We start from the raw sequence: 6,387 nt of genomic DNA, 5'->3' as shown, positions 1-6,387 counted from the left end.
ATACACCCTGTATAGATGGATGGATTGAATAATGATATAAGTAGACAGTTTAAGGGTAAGATTGTGTGAATGTTTTTTAATGGATACAGCGGGTACTTTTTAGTAATCAAAGTGTCGGTCGGTATTATTGGTATTTCCCCAGAAAAATAAAACCATAACAGTGAAGGCTTGATGCCATAGCTTGAAAACGACACACCTTTGCCACCCTCTGGGGATATCTCTGTCTTCTTATACGATTGTTTGTAAATCTGCACCTTCTTAGTCTGACTCTCTTACAAAACATTGGAGTTATGTGTTCAGTATAACGTAGGTGACGTCTAACCATAAGATAAATTCAAACGTTTTACATTTACACAGGATAATCTTTGTTAGTAAGCACGTCCTGTCTTATAAACTAAGGTAAAAGCTATTTTATTTAGTTTAATCAAGAGCAGTAACCAATTTAATTTGTTATTCCGATTGAAAAAATAATATTGATATTGTATAATAATATAATATTGATGTATTTTATTATATTATAATAAAATACATCAATCTAATATGTTAGGCAAACGTATTTTCAAATTATATACAACTAGCAGAGAACCCGTCCTTCTTAGGGGTTGGTGTATAAGTATAAAATGTTTTTTGCACAGATATACTCGTAATTTGCCTTTGCAGTGCGGGAGGACATGGTTTGGGAAAATGTGGTTCTTAAATTTACGGTATGATATAGTTATAACACATTTACAATATCCATAATGTTCTACCACTGCACCTTAACAATAGAAAAAAGTTAACCATTTGCACAATATCACATATTATTTATTGAATTAAAAACATAAATATAACTACTGTAAACAATCCTTCTTTGACAGTTCTCATTGTCTATCACTGATTTTGTTTCTGCTCAGTTCAAACGTTTAAATAAGCTGATGTCATAATTGAAAAAATAATAGTGCTGTGGCAGCTAGTATTACCCACGAATTCTAGATTAAACCCGTATTACCTGTTGGTAAATCTTATAACTTGTTAATGCTATTGAATATCATAGAATCATCTCGTTTAGTTGAAGAAGAGGGAGCGAAAGAGAAACAATGTAGTTCTTTATATTGGCTGTGTGAAATTACACATCTACCATTTATTTTTGACTCAAAACTCAATTTTGTCACTTAGTTAAGTAAATTATTCAGGAAAAGGGTTCACATTTCCTAAGTGTGAACTGAGTTAATGACCACGATAATAAGAATGTATTATTATTTCAGTACGACCACCCCAATGAGTGTTTTGTAGCCACACTTATCATATGATTGAATAATGCAGGTCAAACTAACCTAAAAATTCATATTTCATTGTTAAAACCTCAAAACGGACCAATGAATGATATGATCTGTTAAAAATGCAAGTTTAGTCCTACCCTATAACCATTGACGAGTACAATCTTGTTTATCATTCTCCATTTTTTTATTATCAAGTAAATGCGAATTTCAGAAACGCTTAAGAAACATATTTCTCTACTAGTCGTTTATCAGATGTAACATCGACCTCAGCCACAATCCTCTTACAGAAACCGATAAGCTCTTTACAACATTCCTTACAAGATATAACGGGCCAAATATACGAATTTATCAAGGGATTTTGAGTATGTAGATTTTTTGCAATTACACGTGTCCATGTATTTGCAATACCTTAGCTAACAGGAATAGCAAGTTAAATATAGATGATGTATAAGATGATGATAGCTTGATTCTAGAATACTTTGGCCGATATGTTTTTTGTTGGAATTGTTCGGTTTCAAAAGCCTTGGCTGGATTTTTCGGGAACAAATGTATTACTGAGCTTTAAAACACCAAAAGGGCCATGAATCATACTTTGACTATCCAGTTACAACGGAGATTTTTATCACGCTTCGTGAAACTATGATTTATGAACAAGAATTCATAATGTACCAAGTACACTAAAATGAAAGCATGTATCTCGAACTTATTTTCAAAGTGTGTGGGCCATAGGTTAAATGGTTAATAGGTAACACTTAAAATTTTAAACTTTAAGGGTTAGAAGACGTTTCTTTTATTTACTTTCCGTAAATTTAATAACACGTACGATGCTGATCAAGAAGTTATTTAACAGGTAACAACTGCTGAAATTTAAAAATATAGCTTATTATGTGTATAAATAAGGGGTATTTACAAAAAGATAAACACATTTGGTTATAGCACAAATTCAATCTTTTAGGTTGTCGTGTACTAGATCAATTAAGAACTAATTGTATCATTTTAAAGTCTTTAAAAGGGCATGTAGGTAGGTAATTTTTAGTTTTAGGAATTAATCTGTGTATAAGATTTCCTTATAAACCCCGCCAACCTCTCTTGTAAAGAATTTGTCCATTGTATGCCAAATGGTTTTATTTACTCCTCCTATAATTAGTATATGGACAAAGTATTGTTTTCGTAAAAATTTCCAAGTTTTACTTTTGGGTGGAAATAGCCGTTTTGGGATCCCTCCTGAACCCAAAAATTGATTTTCGAAGTGGTATCTGGATGTATGTGCGTGTATGTGTTTGTCCCATTATAAGGGTTGTAGACACGAAAATAGGAGGAGGTATAATATGTCAGTATGCTGATATAATTTATTTACAAATGGTAATACCTTAGTTAATACTAGCTGTTCAAAGATAGCTATTATCAAGCTAAGGAACTCCCCATACCCTCTTCACTATCTAAGTTGATACCCGCCAGAGTTTAAGGTATAATGGAGTGATAACGATACTCCGGGGCCCTGGAATTCCCAGCAATAAACCAACTTTGTCTGCCATATACCTTTACCTTTGCCAACCTAATTTTGTAACTAAAACATAATTTTATAGGATTTAAATATTTTCCTCCGTCTTGTCAACATTACGATTCACTTATTTCGATTTTAAAAGACTAACTTACTAACTTACTTAAAAATGTTTTTGTCAAACTGCAGCAAAAACTGCTAATTAAATTTTACGGGCTTTTGAGTTAAAGCAGTTACTAACATACATACATTAAAAAAGAATCAGATCTAGTACTGTTACAACTGCTATGATTAGTCTCCTTGTTACTTCTTTCATTTATTGTTTTATAATGGTATACAGCATTGGATTGAAGAACACATTTTTTAGATTGAAAAACACCAATTAGTTTTTTGTATTTACCTAAAGTATTATGCTAAATTGGATACTTTACTACCGTAAATATCTTTGTAATTTTTTTATAAAAGTCCCAATTTTAAACTTTTTCGATATTTTACTGAAGTACTCGGTGCGTCTAGCCTTATTGATTTGGAATAACGTTGAACAAAAATAGAACAAAAAGTTGTATAGTAGATTTTAGCTAAATGTACAACACGTTTGGAAAATATGTGGGAGCTACGATTACATATGCTTTTTATACTTAAAGCTTAAATACGGGTCTCAATTTATGGTGCGACAAAAATAGTCCATCCATAGCTACGCGCGCACTACGGCGGCACGGCACGGACGGGCGGCATTTTTAAGAGGGGGTGCGCGCACTAGGGCGGCACGGCACGGACGGACGGGACGGGACATCCGCACATCCGCCATTTAGGACAGTTTACAGTCTGTGAGCTAAAATTGTGAGTAAAGATGGATGTAGATAAAGTGGTGATAGTAGGTTTAATTTTAGCAGAGGAAGAGGAGACAAGAAGGTGCAAGCAAAGATTTGAGATACACCACATAAACAGGAAAAGATTAAGTTTTGGAGAGTTCCACACCCTGTTTCCTGATCTTGTAGAAGGATTATGTGTAAAACTTACCTGATTGTTTCATAATAGATCATATTTCTGCCCATATATTGTCACGCCGGACGTTATTTAAAATATTCCGGATGTCGCATGTTGTACAGTTTCGGGTATTTCTCAACGAGAAAATTCAACTTACTAAAATCTATGTTTTGCAACACACGAAAACACTGCTACTTTGACAGAGATCATTTGAGAATGGCGGATGTCCCGTGCCGCCCGCCCGGTCGGTGTGCAGTGCTCCCGGTCGGTACGGGCGGTACGGGCGTCACGGCAGCTCGGAAATGTCCTAGAGTTCTGTCTCCCGGACTTTTTAACAAACGGCGGAAGCTGCCGAACGTCCGTTGCCGGCCGTACCGCCGTAGTGGGCGCACTCATATGACAATCAATGTTATTAACTTTTAAAAACTGCCGTACCGCCCGCCCGTCCGTGCCGTGCCGCCGTAGTGCGCGCGCAGCTCATTGGGTCAAAAGTGTATTTTTTTCTTTTGTGCATTTTTTCAACCCTTGGTGTCATTTTGGTAGTCCAATATGAACTCATGTTGAAACAGTCACTTTAGGCCCAAGTAATGGATTATGTTATTTATTTAGTTAAACCATAGATAAAAGGAGCTTTTAATCTATGGTTAAACACAAGAGCCAGAAATGATGTATACAAATTGTGTGCGCATTTAACCACACAGTATCAAACACATCAACACACATATCTACAACTTCCTGCGTCAACCACAACTACATTGCAGTATAATGTATAATATACAACAATGATTGCATCAGTTGAAGTTCTCACCACAACATACGCTAAGCCGGAATACAATAACTCATCACACAATTGCTGGGTAAACGACGCTCGGTGCTTCTCACTCGGTGACACGGCAGATACTTCCGGTACAGACCGGAAACAGCCTCGTTTCCGCACATTGTCACGTGACAGATAACTCCGTCATTGTTGCTGCGTCATCAACATTCTAAACTTTTGTAGCCCAATGATATGTTATCTTTGGACTGTCAAAAGTTCAATCTGTCTTTGGTTGAGTCGAATCATTGGCTTTATATATTAAATGGTTGAATACAACTTGCACCCATTTCAGTTTACATAGATTAAGTTGAGAAAATGTGAAGTAACAGCATAATAACAACTAAAGCTAAAAACAACTTTTGATTGTTTTGCGTTTATATGATGAAGTTGCTGCATTTGTATTGGTTTTTTTGTTGTTTTTTTACGTCAAAGTAATTTTTGGTTTTTAAGTAAGGGAACGGTGGCCATCCCGATATTTTCCTTTCTATTCAACGACATCGTTTTTGGATACCATAGTTAGTTATAGACCAAGGACGATTATCATCTTGGTCCACAATCAATTTTACTCGGAATCGAACTATCGAAACTAAAATTTTAAGACAAGCACTCTAATAATAGCTTATCTTGTTTGTAGAATGATGTTTATCGCTGAGAAATTAGTTCCTCAAACTAAAAATGTCAACTAAGCAAATGTTAAGTAAAAACATAATCCGCACAGTATTTCGGTCATTTCAATGTTAAAGTAAACTAACCAGAAGCGCGTTTATTATAAATAACTACAGTTATGATTATTTGGGATTTGAATCAAATTTCAAAGAAATAATACTGAGACTTGTCGATGTCTCATTCGAAAAAAATAAAACCAGTATCCTTCCAAATGTAGATAACATTCCTTCTTTTGAATGAATATAAAACTTAGATATGTACAACCATAATTTATTTGAGCCAATTGTAGTAATTATTAAAAATCAAAATGTATAAGTTTTCTAAGTGTGAAGTTTTTAAGTCTAACACCAAACATCAACCAGCTTTTGTTGAGAGAGTAAATGTTCTGGAAACATGATAAAAGAGACCCTAAATCCGCAGGTAATAGATACAGGACTAAAACCCCTGCTTAATAATAATTTGTAAACTTATTGAGAAGATTCTATACCATCATTTAAAGACAAAGGTCAAACATACTTGTGATTCAATTCTTTATGAATGTAGGTATTTGCATGCACTTTCTTTATTAATAATACAGTATACTTATGCATGGAAGTGACTGTAGAAAAAAAACGTTCTAGAAATTTAAATTAGGTGAAGAAATTACGTTTTTATTTAAGATTTAATTCTAAGACCTTTTATTACTTAGGGCTATAGCAGCCTCAAGTTGGCTCTATAAAAATTAAAGAGTGAATATAGTTGGATGTTTTAAATATTCATAAAACATAGCATAGTTTTTTTTATAGAAATTCTTTTAATATAAATAGTAAAAACTTACATAAAACAGACTGGCATTAAATGCCCAGCGACAAGTTAAAAACAATGTCTCTAAATGCATGTTGATTGCTTAACAGATTCACTTAAAATATAACATGACACAAAACACACAGATATTGCTAGTTTAAAACGATTGTACACTTTGACAAACACGTTTTAATATGTAGAGACTTTTGAGTTTTACATTAGTATGTGTTGTGTATAAATAAACATCAACATTTATGCAATTCCACTCTTGATTACGAACGCAAACATACACTAGATTTGAACTTGTTCCATAGACAATCAATTAAAAATATTAGTGAGTTTGTATAGAACTACTTAATTTAATTTCTTAAACT

The sequence above is a fragment of the Macrosteles quadrilineatus genome, unplaced genomic scaffold (genome assembly GCF_028750875.1).
Source record: "Macrosteles quadrilineatus isolate MER2022 unplaced genomic scaffold, UCM_ALF_1.0 Scaffold_3__2_contigs__length_128488019, whole genome shotgun sequence".
Lineage (NCBI taxonomy): Eukaryota > Metazoa > Arthropoda > Insecta > Hemiptera > Cicadellidae > Macrosteles > Macrosteles quadrilineatus.
The sequence above is the reverse complement of the archived record's forward strand: the minus strand, read 5'-3'. Positions refer to the sequence as shown.